This window comes from Ranitomeya imitator, chromosome 4 (genome assembly GCF_032444005.1).
Source record: "Ranitomeya imitator isolate aRanImi1 chromosome 4, aRanImi1.pri, whole genome shotgun sequence".
NCBI classification, from domain to species: domain Eukaryota; kingdom Metazoa; phylum Chordata; class Amphibia; order Anura; family Dendrobatidae; genus Ranitomeya; species Ranitomeya imitator.
Genome location: NC_091285.1, coordinates 653,864,830 through 653,878,792, shown reverse-complemented (window position 1 = coordinate 653,878,792; position 13,963 = coordinate 653,864,830). Strand labels below are relative to the sequence as shown.

At 40.7% G+C, this 13,963-nt stretch overlaps 22 non-coding genes across 22 annotated transcripts; 8 read left to right on the top strand and 14 right to left on the bottom strand.

Annotated features, from left to right (window-relative positions):
• Window positions 1–166: 166 nt before the first annotated feature.
• Window positions 167–238, bottom strand: TRNAE-CUC (transfer RNA glutamic acid (anticodon CUC)). Its single transcript has one exon. It is a non-coding gene; the product is annotated as a tRNA-Glu (tRNA).
• A 1,066-nt stretch (window positions 239–1,304) lies between these two features.
• Window positions 1,305–1,376, bottom strand: TRNAE-UUC (transfer RNA glutamic acid (anticodon UUC)). The gene has a single exon. It is a non-coding gene; the product is annotated as a tRNA-Glu (tRNA).
• An 88-nt stretch (window positions 1,377–1,464) lies between these two features.
• TRNAM-CAU (transfer RNA methionine (anticodon CAU)) lies at window positions 1,465–1,537 on the top strand. Its single transcript has one exon. It is a non-coding gene; the product is annotated as a tRNA-Met (tRNA).
• A 322-nt stretch (window positions 1,538–1,859) lies between these two features.
• Window positions 1,860–1,931, bottom strand: TRNAE-CUC (transfer RNA glutamic acid (anticodon CUC)). The gene has a single exon. It is a non-coding gene; the product is annotated as a tRNA-Glu (tRNA).
• Window positions 1,932–2,930: 999 nt separating this feature from the next.
• TRNAE-UUC (transfer RNA glutamic acid (anticodon UUC)) lies at window positions 2,931–3,002 on the bottom strand. Its single transcript has one exon. It is a non-coding gene; the product is annotated as a tRNA-Glu (tRNA).
• Window positions 3,003–3,090: 88 nt separating this feature from the next.
• TRNAM-CAU (transfer RNA methionine (anticodon CAU)) lies at window positions 3,091–3,163 on the top strand. Its single transcript has one exon. It is a non-coding gene; the product is annotated as a tRNA-Met (tRNA).
• Window positions 3,164–3,485: 322 nt separating this feature from the next.
• TRNAE-CUC (transfer RNA glutamic acid (anticodon CUC)) lies at window positions 3,486–3,557 on the bottom strand. The gene has a single exon. It is a non-coding gene; the product is annotated as a tRNA-Glu (tRNA).
• Window positions 3,558–4,628: 1,071 nt separating this feature from the next.
• Window positions 4,629–4,700, bottom strand: TRNAE-UUC (transfer RNA glutamic acid (anticodon UUC)). Its single transcript has one exon. It is a non-coding gene; the product is annotated as a tRNA-Glu (tRNA).
• An 88-nt stretch (window positions 4,701–4,788) lies between these two features.
• TRNAM-CAU (transfer RNA methionine (anticodon CAU)) lies at window positions 4,789–4,861 on the top strand. Its single transcript has one exon. It is a non-coding gene; the product is annotated as a tRNA-Met (tRNA).
• A 322-nt stretch (window positions 4,862–5,183) lies between these two features.
• On the bottom strand, window positions 5,184–5,255 carry TRNAE-CUC (transfer RNA glutamic acid (anticodon CUC)). The gene has a single exon. It is a non-coding gene; the product is annotated as a tRNA-Glu (tRNA).
• A 1,065-nt stretch (window positions 5,256–6,320) lies between these two features.
• On the bottom strand, window positions 6,321–6,392 carry TRNAE-UUC (transfer RNA glutamic acid (anticodon UUC)). The gene has a single exon. It is a non-coding gene; the product is annotated as a tRNA-Glu (tRNA).
• An 88-nt stretch (window positions 6,393–6,480) lies between these two features.
• TRNAM-CAU (transfer RNA methionine (anticodon CAU)) lies at window positions 6,481–6,553 on the top strand. Its single transcript has one exon. It is a non-coding gene; the product is annotated as a tRNA-Met (tRNA).
• Window positions 6,554–8,018: 1,465 nt separating this feature from the next.
• TRNAE-UUC (transfer RNA glutamic acid (anticodon UUC)) lies at window positions 8,019–8,090 on the bottom strand. Its single transcript has one exon. It is a non-coding gene; the product is annotated as a tRNA-Glu (tRNA).
• An 88-nt stretch (window positions 8,091–8,178) lies between these two features.
• Window positions 8,179–8,251, top strand: TRNAM-CAU (transfer RNA methionine (anticodon CAU)). The gene has a single exon. It is a non-coding gene; the product is annotated as a tRNA-Met (tRNA).
• Window positions 8,252–8,573: 322 nt separating this feature from the next.
• On the bottom strand, window positions 8,574–8,645 carry TRNAE-CUC (transfer RNA glutamic acid (anticodon CUC)). Its single transcript has one exon. It is a non-coding gene; the product is annotated as a tRNA-Glu (tRNA).
• Window positions 8,646–9,710: 1,065 nt separating this feature from the next.
• On the bottom strand, window positions 9,711–9,782 carry TRNAE-UUC (transfer RNA glutamic acid (anticodon UUC)). The gene has a single exon. It is a non-coding gene; the product is annotated as a tRNA-Glu (tRNA).
• Window positions 9,783–9,870: 88 nt separating this feature from the next.
• TRNAM-CAU (transfer RNA methionine (anticodon CAU)) lies at window positions 9,871–9,943 on the top strand. The gene has a single exon. It is a non-coding gene; the product is annotated as a tRNA-Met (tRNA).
• A 1,471-nt stretch (window positions 9,944–11,414) lies between these two features.
• TRNAE-UUC (transfer RNA glutamic acid (anticodon UUC)) lies at window positions 11,415–11,486 on the bottom strand. Its single transcript has one exon. It is a non-coding gene; the product is annotated as a tRNA-Glu (tRNA).
• An 88-nt stretch (window positions 11,487–11,574) lies between these two features.
• TRNAM-CAU (transfer RNA methionine (anticodon CAU)) lies at window positions 11,575–11,647 on the top strand. Its single transcript has one exon. It is a non-coding gene; the product is annotated as a tRNA-Met (tRNA).
• A 322-nt stretch (window positions 11,648–11,969) lies between these two features.
• On the bottom strand, window positions 11,970–12,041 carry TRNAE-CUC (transfer RNA glutamic acid (anticodon CUC)). Its single transcript has one exon. It is a non-coding gene; the product is annotated as a tRNA-Glu (tRNA).
• Window positions 12,042–13,265: 1,224 nt separating this feature from the next.
• Window positions 13,266–13,338, top strand: TRNAM-CAU (transfer RNA methionine (anticodon CAU)). Its single transcript has one exon. It is a non-coding gene; the product is annotated as a tRNA-Met (tRNA).
• A 322-nt stretch (window positions 13,339–13,660) lies between these two features.
• TRNAE-CUC (transfer RNA glutamic acid (anticodon CUC)) lies at window positions 13,661–13,732 on the bottom strand. Its single transcript has one exon. It is a non-coding gene; the product is annotated as a tRNA-Glu (tRNA).
• Window positions 13,733–13,963: the final 231 nt, after the last annotated feature.

Sequence of the window (13,963 nt, the reverse complement as noted above, 5' to 3'; positions counted from 1 at the left end):
GTTGGGAATGATTTGAGCTATGAAACCAAACTCAGTCTTGCGCCAAAAGTCGCAATGAATGGGCAAAAAGCTGGTGCTCAGCATTTTTGACGGTTAAGTCCAAATTGTACCTGAGATACGTTTGACTGAAAATAACGCATCAGTAGTTAGTACAGAAAAGGGTACTTTCCCATACCGGGAGTCGAACCCGGGCCGCCTGGGTGAGAACCAGGAATCCTAACCGCTAGACCATATGGGAAATGATGCATAGCGGTATCAGTGACAATGTAAAAAAAAGAAGTTTACTACTTGACACAAGAAACGTCTGCAGTTCAATTTGCGCAACTTGCCTCGTTAACACAGTAGGAAGCAAATCCGTCTCATAAGCTAAAGGTTGAACTTTTGATGCTCAGAAGAGGCACTGGCCCCTTGTTTTTTCAATCAATTCTGTCTCCATCTTTGCTAGAGAGCCACCGATTTTTCCCATTCAGTACCAAAACATAACCGATTGCAGCAAAGAGGAGAGCTCTAATAACAGACAGGGAAAAAAGGGTTGCTGAGTCCCTTAAAACCTAGGAGTTACAAGTGAGAAATAAGAATGGTTTGAGCGTTGACCTCAAATGGTATGTGGTGCAAATAAATAACCCAAAACTCTGGTGGTTGACATTTTTGCTGCATAGAGCAGTTCCAACCTAAACTGATTCCATCTACAAGGTTCGTGGCAGTTTTTGAATGTGCGTACATATGCCAAAGGAGGTCACTCCCATAGCAGGAATTGAACCAGTCAACCAGCGATGCTAGGTCCTTTTCCGCATGGGGCAAGCTTTACACTAACCAACAAAACAGGTTTAAAAAAAAAAAAAAAAAAAGAAGTTTTTTGCTTTGATTAAATAAATTTTACATTACTAAAGCTAAAACTTTCCACATGAACACCATAATTAGCATATCAGTTGGCAATCTGAAGAATATGAGTTTATTTCTCACATGTGGTACTACTCCCTCCTTTTCTCAGGAGACTGTGTTACCAACTCAGAACTTTCCCATTAATTTCTGAAATGTTTCCGATTGGAAATGAAGTAGGAGCCCTAATGACAGACAGAACACATGGATTGTTGGGCCCCTAACACTTTGGAGTAAAAAGGTGTAGTTGAGAATGAGTTAAGCTATGAAACAAAATTAAATCTTGTGCAAAAGGTCAGAATGAATGAAAAATACCCTGGTGTTCAGCATTTTTGACTGCAAAGTGCAAATTCTATCTGAAGTACTTTTATTTGCAAAACACATTTCAGTCTTTGAATGTTGGCAGTAGTACAGAAAAAAGTGAATTCCCATACCGGGAGTCGAACCCGGGCCGCCTGGGTGAAAACCAGGAATCCTAACCGCTAGACCATATGGGAATAGATACCTTCAAGCTCGTTGACAATATGAAAAAAATAAGTTTCGTGCCTTGCACAAGAAGTGTCTGCAGATTAGCTTGTGTGTCTTGCCTCGTTAGCGCAGTAGGTAGCGCGTCAGTCTCATAATCTGAAGGTCGTGAGTTCGATCCTCACACGGGGCAGCATATTCCTCTTTTCTTAAGAGATATTGTCCCCAATTTAGAACTTTCCCTTTCAGTTCTAAAATGATTCTGATAATGAAGAAATTGTGAGCCCAAATGACAGACAGTACAAATGGGTTGTTGAGTCTCTTAACACCTTTGGTGTAAAAAGAGGTAGTTGGGAATGATTTGAGCTATGAAACCAAACTCAGTCTTGCGCCAAAAGTCGCAATGAATGGACAAAAAGCTGGTGCTCAGCATTTTTGACGGTTAAGTCCAAATTGTACCTGAGATACGTTTGACTGAAAATAACGCATCAGTAGTTAGTACAGAAAAGGGTACTTTCCCATACCGGGAGTCGAACCCGGGCCGCCTGGGTGAGAACCAGGAATCCTAACCGCTAGACCATATGGGAAATGATGCATAGCGGTATCAGTGACAATGTAACACAGTAGGAAGCAAATCCGTCTCATAAGCTAAAGGTTGAACTTTTGATGCTCAGAAGAGGCACTGGCCCCTTGTTTTTTCAATCAATTCTGTCTCCATCTTTGCTAGAGAGCCACCGATTTTTCCCATTCAGTACCAAAACATAACCGATTGCAGCAAAGAGGAGAGCTCTAATAACAGACAGGGAAAAAAGGGTTGCTGAGTCCCTTAAAACCTAGGCGTTACAAGTGAGAAATAAGAATGGTTTGAGCGTTGACCTCAAATGGTATGTGTTGCAAATAAATAACCCAAAACTCTGGTGGTTGACATTTTTGCTGCATAGAGCAGTTCCAACCTAAACTGATTCCATCTACAAGGTTCGTGGCAGTTTTTGAATGTGCGTACATATGCCAAAGGAGGTCACTCCCATAGCAGGAATTGAACCAGTCAACCAGCGATGCTAGGTCCTTTTCCGCATGGGGCAAGCTTTACACTAACCAACAAAACAGGTTTAAAAAAAAAAAAAAAAAAAGAAGTTTTTTGCTTTGATTAAATAAATTTTACATTACTAAAGCTAAAACTTTCCACATGAACACCATAATTAGCATATCAGTTGGCAATCTGAAGAATATGAGTTTATTTCTCACATGTGGTACTACTCCCTCCTTTTCTCAGGAGACTGTGTTACCAACTCAGAACTTTCCCATTAATTTCTGAAATGTTTCCGATTGGAAATGAAGTAGGAGCCCTAATGACAGACAGAACACATGGATTGTTGGGCCCCTAACACTTTGGAGTAAAAAGGTGTAGTTGAGAATGAGTTAAGCTATGAAACAAAATTAAATCTTGTGCAAAAGGTCAGAATGAATGAAAAATACCCTGGTGTTCAGCATTTTTGACTGCAAAGTGCAAATTCTATCTGAAGTACTTTTATTTGCAAAACACATTTCAGTCTTTGAATGTTGGCAGTAGTACAGAAAAAAGTGAATTCCCATACCGGGAGTCGAACCCGGGCCGCCTGGGTGAAAACCAGGAATCCTAACCGCTAGACCATATGGGAATAGATACCTTCAAGCTCGTTGACAATATGAAAAAAATAAGTTTCGTGCCTTGCACAAGAAGTGTCTGCAGATTAGCTTGTGTGTCTTGCCTCGTTAGCGCAGTAGGTAGCGCGTCAGTCTCATAATCTGAAGGTCGTGAGTTCGATCCTCACACGGGGCAGCATATTCCTCTTTTCTTAAGAGATATTGTCCCCAATTTAGAACTTTCCCTTTCAGTTCTAAAATGATTCTGATAATGAAGAAATTGTGAGCCCAAATGACAGACAGTACAAATGGGTTGTTGAGTCTCTTAACACCTTTGGTGTAAAAAGAGGTAGTTGGGAATGATTTGAGCTATGAAACCAAACTCAGTCTTGCGCCAAAAGTCGCAATGAATGGACAAAAAGCTGGTGCTCAGCATTTTTGACGGTTAAGTCCAAATTGTACCTGAGATACGTTTGACTGAAAATAACGCATCAGTAGTTAGTACAGAAAAGGGTACTTTCCCATACCGGGAGTCGAACCCGGGCCGCCTGGGTGAGAACCAGGAATCCTAACCGCTAGACCATATGGGAAATGATGCATAGCGGTATCAGTGACAATGTAAAAAAAAGAAGTTTACTACTTGACACAAGAAACGTCTGCAGTTCAATTTGCGCAACTTGCCTCGTTAACACAGTAGGAAGCAAATCCGTCTCATAAGCTAAAGGTTGAACTTTTGATGCTCAGAAGAGGCACTGGCCCCTTGTTTTTTCAATCAATTCTGTCTCCATCTTTGCTAGAGAGCCACCGATTTTTCCCATTCAGTACCAAAACATAACCGATTGCAGCAAAGAGGAGAGCTCTAATAACAGACAGGGAAAAAAGGGTTGCTGAGTCCCTTAAAACCTAGGCGTTACAAGTGAGAAATAAGAATGGTTTGAGCGTTGACCTCAAATGGTATGTGTTGCAAATAAATAACCCAAAACTCTGGTGGTTGACATTTTTGCTGCATAGAGCAGTTCCAACCTAAACTGATTCCATCTACAAGGTTCGTGGCAGTTTTTGAATGTGCGTACATATGCCAAAGGAGGTCACTCCCATAGCAGGAATTGAACCAGTCAACCAGCGATGCTAGGTCCTTTTCCGCATGGGGCAAGCTTTACACTAACCAACAAAACAGGTTTAAAAAAAAAAAAAAAAAAAAAAAAGAAGTTTTTTGCTTTGATTAAATAAATTTTACATTACTAAAGCTAAAACTTTCCACATGAACACCATAATTAGCATATCAGTTGGCAATCTGAAGAATATGAGTTTATTCCTCACATGTGGTACTACTCCCTCCTTTTCTCAGGAGACTGTGTTACCAACTCAGAACTTTCCCATTAATTTCTGAAATGTTTCCGATTGGAAATGAAGTAGGAGCCCTAATGACAGACAGAACACATGGATTGTTGGGCCCCTAACACTTTGGAGTAAAAAGGTGTAGTTGAGAATGAGTTAAGCTATGAAACAAAATTAAATCTTGTGCAAAAGGTCAGAATGAATGAAAAATACCCTGGTGTTCAGCATTTTTGACTGCAAAGTGCAAATTCTATCTGAAGTACTTTTATTTGCAAAACACATTTCAGTCTTTGAATGTTGGCAGTAGTACAGAAAAAAGTGAATTCCCATACCGGGAGTCGAACCCGGGCCGCCTGGGTGAAAACCAGGAATCCTAACCGCTAGACCATATGGGAATAGATACCTTCAAGCTCGTTGACAATATGAAAAAAATAAGTTTCGTGCCTTGCACAAGAAGTGTCTGCAGATTAGCTTGTGTGTCTTGCCTCGTTAGCGCAGTAGGTAGCGCGTCAGTCTCATAATCTGAAGGTCGTGAGTTCGATCCTCACACGGGGCAGCATATTCCTCTTTTCTTAAGAGATATTGTCCCCAATTTAGAACTTTCCCTTTCAGTTCTAAAATGATTCTGATAATGAAGAAATTGTGAGCCCAAATGACAGACAGTACAAATGGGTTGTTGAGTCTCTTAACACCTTTGGTGTAAAAAGAGGTAGTTGGGAATGATTTGAGCTATGAAACCAAACTCAGTCTTGCGCCAAAAGTCGCAATGAATGGACAAAAAGCTGGTGCTCAGCATTTTTGACGGTTAAGTCCAAATTGTACCTGAGATACGTTTGACTGAAAATAACGCATCAGTAGTTAGTACAGAAAAGGGTACTTTCCCATACCGGGAGTCGAACCCGGGCCGCCTGGGTGAGAACCAGGAATCCTAACCGCTAGACCATATGGGAAATGATGCATAGCGGTATCAGTGACAATGTAAAAAAAAGAAGTTTACTACTTGACACAAGAAACGTCTGCAGTTCAATTTGCGCAACTTGCCTCGTTAACACAGTAGGAAGCAAATCCGTCTCATAAGCTAAAGGTTGAACTTTTGATGCTCAGAAGAGGCACTGGCCCCTTGTTTTTTCAATCAATTCTGTCTCCATCTTTGCTAGAGAGCCACCGATTTTTCCCATTCAGTACCAAAACATAACCGATTGCAGCAAAGAGGAGAGCTCTAATAACAGACAGGGAAAAAAGGGTTGCTGAGTCCCTTAAAACCTAGGAGTTACAAGTGAGAAATAAGAATGGTTTGAGCGTTGACCTCAAATGGTATGTGTTGCAAATAAATAACCCAAAACTCTGGTGGTTGACATTTTTGCTGCATAGAGCAGTTCCAACCTAAACTGATTCCATCTACAAGGTTCGTGGCAGTTTTTGAATGTGCGTACATATGCCAAAGGAGGTCACTCCCATAGCAGGAATTGAACCAGTCAACCAGCGATGCTAGGTCCTTTTCCGCATGGGGCAAGCTTTACACTAACCAACAAAACAGGTTTAAAAAAAAAAAAAAAAAAGAAGTTTTTTGCTTTGATTAAATAAATTTTACATTACTAAAGCTAAAACTTTCCACATGAACACCATAATTAGCATATCAGTTGGCAATCTGAAGAATATGAGTTTATTTCTCACATGTGGTACTACTCCCTCCTTTTCTCAGGAGACTGTGTTACCAACTCAGAACTTTCCCATTAATTTCTGAAATGTTTCCGATTGGAAATGAAGTAGGAGCCCTAATGACAGACAGAACACATGGATTGTTGGGCCCCTAACACTTTGGAGTAAAAAGGTGTAGTTGAGAATGAGTTAAGCTATGAAACAAAATTAAATCTTGTGCAAAAGGTCAGAATGAATGAAAAATACCCTGGTGTTCAGCATTTTTGACTGCAAAGTGCAAATTCTATCTGAAGTACTTTTATTTGCAAAACACATTTCAGTCTTTGAATGTTGGCAGTAGTACAGAAAAAAGTGAATTCCCATACCGGGAGTCGAACCCGGGCCGCCTGGGTGAAAACCAGGAATCCTAACCGCTAGACCATATGGGAATAGATACCTTCAAGCTCGTTGACAATATGAAAAAAATAAGTTTCGTGCCTTGCACAAGAAGTGTCTGCAGATTAGCTTGTGTGTCTTGCCTCGTTAGCGCAGTAGGTAGCGCGTCAGTCTCATAATCTGAAGGTCGTGAGTTCGATCCTCACACGGGGCAGCATATTCCTCTTTTCTTAAGAGATATTGTCCCCAATTTAGAACTTTCCCTTTCAGTTCTAAAATGATTCTGATAATGAAGAAATTGTGAGCCCAAATGACAGACAGTACAAATGGGTTGTTGAGTCTCTTAACACCTTTGGTGTAAAAAGAGGTAGTTGGGAATGATTTGAGCTATGAAACCAAACTCAGTCTTGCGCCAAAAGTCGCAATGAATGGACAAAAAGCTGGTGCTCAGCATTTTTGACGGTTAAGTCCAAATTGTACCTGAGATACGTTTGACTGAAAATAACGCATCAGTAGTTAGTACAGAAAAGGGTACTTTCCCATACCGGGAGTCGAACCCGGGCCGCCTGGGTGAGAACCAGGAATCTTAACCGCTAGACCATATGGGAAATGATGCATAGCGGTATCAGTGACAATGTAAAAAAAAGAAGTTTACTACTTGACACAAGAAACGTCTGCAGTTCAATTTGCGCAACTTGCCTCGTTAACACAGTAGGAAGCAAATCCGTCTCATAAGCTAAAGGTTGAACTTTTGATGCTCAGAAGAGGCACTGGCCCCTTGTTTTTTCAATCAATTCTGTCTCCATCTTTGCTAGAGAGCCACCGATTTTTCCCATTCAGTACCAAAACATAACCGATTGCAGCAAAGAGGAGAGCTCTAATAACAGACAGGGAAAAAAGGGTTGCTGAGTCCCTTAAAACCTAGGAGTTACAAGTGAGAAATAAGAATGGTTTGAGCGTTGACCTCAAATGGTATGTGTTGCAAATAAATAACCCAAAACTCTGGTGGTTGACATTTTTGCTGCATAGAGCAGTTCCAACCTAAACTGATTCCATCTACAAGGTTCGTGGCAGTTTTTGAATGTGCGTACATATGCCAAAGGAGGTCACTCCCATAGCAGGAATTGAACCAGTCAACCAGCGATGCTAGGTCCTTTTCCGCATGGGGCAAGCTTTACACTAACCAACAAAACAGGTTTAAAAAAAAAAAAAAAAAAAAAAAAGAAGTTTTTTGCTTTGATTAAATAAATTTTACATTACTAAAGCTAAAACTTTCCACATGAACACCATAATTAGCATATCAGTTGGCAATCTGAAGAATATGAGTTTATTCCTCACATGTGGTACTACTCCCTCCTTTTCTCAGGAGACTGTGTTACCAACTCAGAACTTTCCCATTAATTTCTGAAATGTTTCCGATTGGAAATGAAGTAGGAGCCCTAATGACAGACAGAACACATGGATTGTTGGGCCCCTAACACTTTGGAGTAAAAAGGTGTAGTTGAGAATGAGTTAAGCTATGAAACAAAATTAAATCTTGTGCAAAAGGTCAGAATGAATGAAAAATACCCTGGTGTTCAGCATTTTTGACTGCAAAGTGCAAATTCTATCTGAAGTACTTTTATTTGCAAAACACATTTCAGTCTTTGAATGTTGGCAGTAGTACAGAAAAAAGTGAATTCCCATACCGGGAGTCGAACCCGGGCCGCCTGGGTGAAAACCAGGAATCCTAACCGCTAGACCATATGGGAATAGATACCTTCAAGCTCGTTGACAATATGAAAAAAATAAGTTTCGTGCCTTGCACAAGAAGTGTCTGCAGATTAGCTTGTGTGTCTTGCCTCGTTAGCGCAGTAGGTAGCGCGTCAGTCTCATAATCTGAAGGTCGTGAGTTCGATCCTCACACGGGGCAGCATATTCCTCTTTTCTTAAGAGATATTGTCCCCAATTTAGAACTTTCCCTTTCAGTTCTAAAATGATTCTGATAATGAAGAAATTGTGAGCCCAAATGACAGACAGTACAAATGGGTTGTTGAGTCTCTTAACACCTTTGGTGTAAAAAGAGGTAGTTGGGAATGATTTGAGCTATGAAACCAAACTCAGTCTTGCGCCAAAAGTCGCAATGAATGGACAAAAAGCTGGTGCTCAGCATTTTTGACGGTTAAGTCCAAATTGTACCTGAGATACGTTTGACTGAAAATAACGCATCAGTAGTTAGTACAGAAAAGGGTACTTTCCCATACCGGGAGTCGAACCCGGGCCGCCTGGGTGAGAACCAGGAATCCTAACCGCTAGACCATATGGGAAATGATGCATAGCGGTATCAGTGACAATGTAAAAAAAAGAAGTTTACTACTTGACACAAGAAACGTCTGCAGTTCAATTTGCGCAACTTGCCTCGTTAACACAGTAGGAAGCAAATCCGTCTCATAAGCTAAAGGTTGAACTTTTGATGCTCAGAAGAGGCACTGGCCCCTTGTTTTTTCAATCAATTCTGTCTCCATCTTTGCTAGAGAGCCACCGATTTTTCCCATTCAGTACCAAAACATAACCGATTGCAGCAAAGAGGAGAGCTCTAATAACAGACAGGGAAAAAAGGGTTGCTGAGTCCCTTAAAACCTAGGAGTTACAAGTGAGAAATAAGAATGGTTTGAGCGTTGACCTCAAATGGTATGTGTTGCAAATAAATAACCCAAAACTCTGGTGGTTGACATTTTTGCTGCATAGAGCAGTTCCAACCTAAACTGATTCCATCTACAAGGTTCGTGGCAGTTTTTGAATGTGCGTACATATGCCAAAGGAGGTCACTCCCATAGCAGGAATTGAACCAGTCAACCAGCGATGCTAGGTCCTTTTCCGCATGGGGCAAGCTTTACACTAACCAACAAAACAGGTTTAAAAAAAAAAAAAAAAAAGAAGTTTTTTGCTTTGATTAAATAAATTTTACATTACTAAAGCTAAAACTTTCCACATGAACACCATAATTAGCATATCAGTTGGCAATCTGAAGAATATGAGTTTATTTCTCACATGTGGTACTACTCCCTCCTTTTCTCAGGAGACTGTGTTACCAACTCAGAACTTTCCCATTAATTTCTGAAATGTTTCCGATTGGAAATGAAGTAGGAGCCCTAATGACAGACAGAACACATGGATTGTTGGGCCCCTAACACTTTGGAGTAAAAAGGTGTAGTTGAGAATGAGTTAAGCTATGAAACAAAATTAAATCTTGTGCAAAAGGTCAGAATGAATGAAAAATACCCTGGTGTTCAGCATTTTTGACTGCAAAGTGCAAATTCTATCTGAAGTACTTTTATTTGCAAAACACATTTCAGTCTTTGAATGTTGGCAGTAGTACAGAAAAAAGTGAATTCCCATACCGGGAGTCGAACCCGGGCCGCCTGGGTGAAAACCAGGAATCCTAACCGCTAGACCATATGGGAATAGATACCTTCAAGCTCGTTGACAATATGAAAAAAATAAGTTTCGTGCCTTGCACAAGAAGTGTCTGCAGATTAGCTTGTGTGTCTTGCCTCGTTAGCGCAGTAGGTAGCGCGTCAGTCTCATAATCTGAAGGTCGTGAGTTCGATCCTCACACGGGGCAGCATATTCCTCTTTTCTTAAGAGATATTGTCCCCAATTTAGAACTTTCCCTTTCAGTTCTAAAATGATTCTGATAATGAAGAAATTGTGAGCCCAAATGACAGACAGTACAAATGGGTTGTTGAGTCTCTTAACACCTTTGGTGTAAAAAGAGGTAGTTGGGAATGATTTGAGCTATGAAACCAAACTCAGTCTTGCGCCAAAAGTCGCAATGAATGGACAAAAAGCTGGTGCTCAGCATTTTTGACGGTTAAGTCCAAATTGTACCTGAGATACGTTTGACTGAAAATAACGCATCAGTAGTTAGTACAGAAAAGGGTACTTTCCCATACCGGGAGTCGAACCCGGGCCGCCTGGGTGAGAACCAGGAATCTTAACCGCTAGACCATATGGGAAATGATGCATAGCGGTATCAGTGACAATGTAAAAAAAAGAAGTTTACTACTTGACACAAGAAACGTCTGCAGTTCAATTTGCGCAACTTGCCTCGTTAACACAGTAGGAAGCAAATCCGTCTCATAAGCTAAAGGTTGAACTTTTGATGCTCAGAAGAGGCACTGGCCCCTTGTTTTTTCAATCAATTCTGTCTCCATCTTTGCTAGAGAGCCACCGATTTTTCCCATTCAGTACCAAAACATAACCGATTGCAGCAAAGAGGAGAGCTCTAATAACAGACAGGGAAAAAAGGGTTGCTGAGTCCCTTAAAACCTAGGAGTTACAAGTGAGAAATAAGAATGGTTTGAGCGTTGACCTCAAATGGTATGTGTTGCAAATAAATAACCCAAAACTCTGGTGGTTGACATTTTTGCTGCATAGAGCAGTTCCAACCTAAACTGATTCCATCTACAAGGTTCGTGGCAGTTTTTGAATGTGCGTACATATGCCAAAGGAGGTCACTCCCATAGCAGGAATTGAACCAGTCAACCAGCGATGCTAGGTCCTTTTCCGCATGGGGCAAGCTTTACACTAACCAACAAAACAGGTTTAAAAAAAAAAAAAAAAAAAAAAAAAAAAAAGAAGTTTTTTGCTTTGATTAAATAAATTTTACATTACTAAAGCTAAAACTTTCCACATGAACACCATAATTAGCATATCAGTTGGCAATCTGAAGAATATGAGTTTATTCCTCACATGTGGTACTACTCCCTCCTTTTCTCAGGAGACTGTGTTACCAACTCAGAACTTTCCCATTAATTTCTGAAATGTTTCCGATTGGAAATGAAGTAGGAGCCCTAATGACAGACAGAACACATGGATTGTTGGGCCCCTAACACTTTGGAGTAAAAAGGTGTAGTTGAGAATGAGTTAAGCTATGAAACAAAATTAAATCTTGTGCAAAAGGTCAGAATGAATGAAAAATACCCTGGTGTTCAGCATTTTTGACTGCAAAGTGCAAATTCTATCTGAAGTACTTTTATTTGCAAAACACATTTCAGTCTTTGAATGTTGGCAGTAGTACAGAAAAAAGTGAATTCCCATACCGGGAGTCGAACCCGGGCCGCCTGGGTGAAAACCAGGAATCCTAACCGCTAGACCATATGGGAATAGATACCTTCAAGCTCGTTGACAATATGAAAAAAATAAGTTTCGTGCCTTGCACAAGAAGTGTCTGCAGATTAGCTTGTGTGTCTTGCCTCGTTAGCGCAGTAGGTAGCGCGTCAGTCTCATAATCTGAAGGTCGTGAGTTCGATCCTCACACGGGGCAGCATATTCCTCTTTTCTTAAGAGATATTGTCCCCAATTTAGAACTTTCCCTTTCAGTTCTAAAATGATTCTGATAATGAAGAAATTGTGAGCCCAAATGACAGACAGTACAAATGGGTTGTTGAGTCTCTTAACACCTTTGGTGTAAAAAGAGGTAGTTGGGAATGATTTGAGCTATGAAACCAAACTCAGTCTTGCGCCAAAAGTCGCAATGAATGGACAAAAAGCTGGTGCTCAGCATTTTTGACGGTTAAGTCCAAATTGTACCTGAGATACGTTTGACTGAAAATAACGCATCAGTAGTTAGTACAGAAAAGGGTACTTTCCCATACCGGGAGTCGAACCCGGGCCGCCTGGGTGAGAACCAGGAATCCTAACCGCTAGACCATATGGGAAATGATGCATAGCGGTATCAGTGACAATGTAAAAAAAAGAAGTTTACTACTTGACACAAGAAACGTCTGCAGTTCAATTTGCGCAACTTGCCTCGTTAACACAGTAGGAAGCAAATCCGTCTCATAAGCTAAAGGTTGAACTTTTGATGCTCAGAAGAGGCACTGGCCCCTTGTTTTTTCAATCAATTCTGTCTCCATCTTTGCTAGAGAGCCACCGATTTTTCCCATTCAGTACCAAAACATAACCGATTGCAGCAAAGAGGAGAGCTCTAATAACAGACAGGGAAAAAAGGGTTGCTGAGTCCCTTAAAACCTAGGCGTTACAAGTGAGAAATAAGAATGGTTTGAGCGTTGACCTCAAATGGTATGTGTTGCAAATAAATAACCCAAAACTCTGGTGGTTGACATTTTTGCTGCATAGAGCAGTTCCAACCTAAACTGATTCCATCTACAAGGTTCGTGGCAGTTTTTGAATGTGCGTACATATGCCAAAGGAGGTCACTCCCATAGCAGGAATTGAACCAGTCAACCAGCGATGCTAGGTCCTTTTCCGCATGGGGCAAGCTTTACACTAACCAACAAAACAGGTTTAAAAAAAAAAAAAAAAAGAAGTTTTTTGCTTTGATTAAATAAATTTTACATTACTAAAGCTAAAACTTTCCACATGAACACCATAATTAGCATATCAGTTGGCAATCTGAAGAATATGAGTTTATTCCTCACATGTGGTACTACTCCCTCCTTTTCTCAGGAGACTGTGTTACCAACTCAGAACTTTCCCATTAATTTCTGAAATGTTTCCGATTGGAAATGAAGTAGGAGCCCTAATGACAGACAGAACACATGGATTGTTGGGCCCCTAACACTTTGGAGTAAAAAGGTGTAGTTGAGAATGAGTTAAGCTATGAAACAAAATTAAATCTTGTGCAAAAGGTCAGAATGAATGAAAAATACCCTGGTGTTCAGCATTTTTGACTGCAAAGTGCAAATTCTATCTGAAGTACTTTTATTTGCAAAACACATTTCAGTCTTTGAATGTTGGCAGTAGTACAGAAAAAAGTGAATTCCCATACCGGGAGTCGAACCCGGGCCACCTTGGTGAAAACCAGGAATCCTAACAGCTAGACCATATGGGAATAGATACCTTCAAGCTCGTTGACAATATGAAAAAAATAAGTTTCGTGCCTTGCACAAGAAGTGTCTGCAGATTAGCTTGTGTGTCTTGCCTCGTTAGCGCAGTAGGTAGCGCGTCAGTCTCATAATCTGAAGGTCGTGAGTTCGATCCTCACACGGGGCAGCATATTCCTCTTTTCTTAAGAGATATTGTCCCCAATTTAGAACTTTCCCTTTCAGTTCTAAAATGATTCTGATAATGAAGAAATTGTGAGCCCAAATGACAGACAGTACAAATGGGTTGTTGAGTCTCTTAACACCTTTGGTGTAAAAAGAGGTAGTTGGGAATGATTTGAGCTATGAAACCAAACTCAGTCTTGCGCCAAAAGTCGCAATGAATGGACAAAAAGCTGGTGCTCAGCATTTTTGACGGTTAAGTCCAAATTGTACCTGAGATACGTTTGACTGAAAATAACGCATCAGTAGTTAGTACAGAAAAGGGTACTTTCCCATACCGGGAGTCGAACCCGGGCCGCCTGGGTGAGAACCAGGAATCCTAACCGCTAGACCATATGGGAAATGATGCATAGCGGTATCAGTGACAATGTAAAAAAAAGAAGTTTACTACTTGACACAAGAAACGTCTGCAGTTCAATTTGCGCAACTTGCCTCGTTAACACAGTAGGAAGCAAATCCGTCTCATAAGCTAAAGGTTGAACTTTTGATGCTCAGAAGAGGCACTGGCCCCTTGTTTTTTCAATCAATTCTGTCTCCATCTTTGCTAGAGAGCCACCGATTTTTCCCATTCA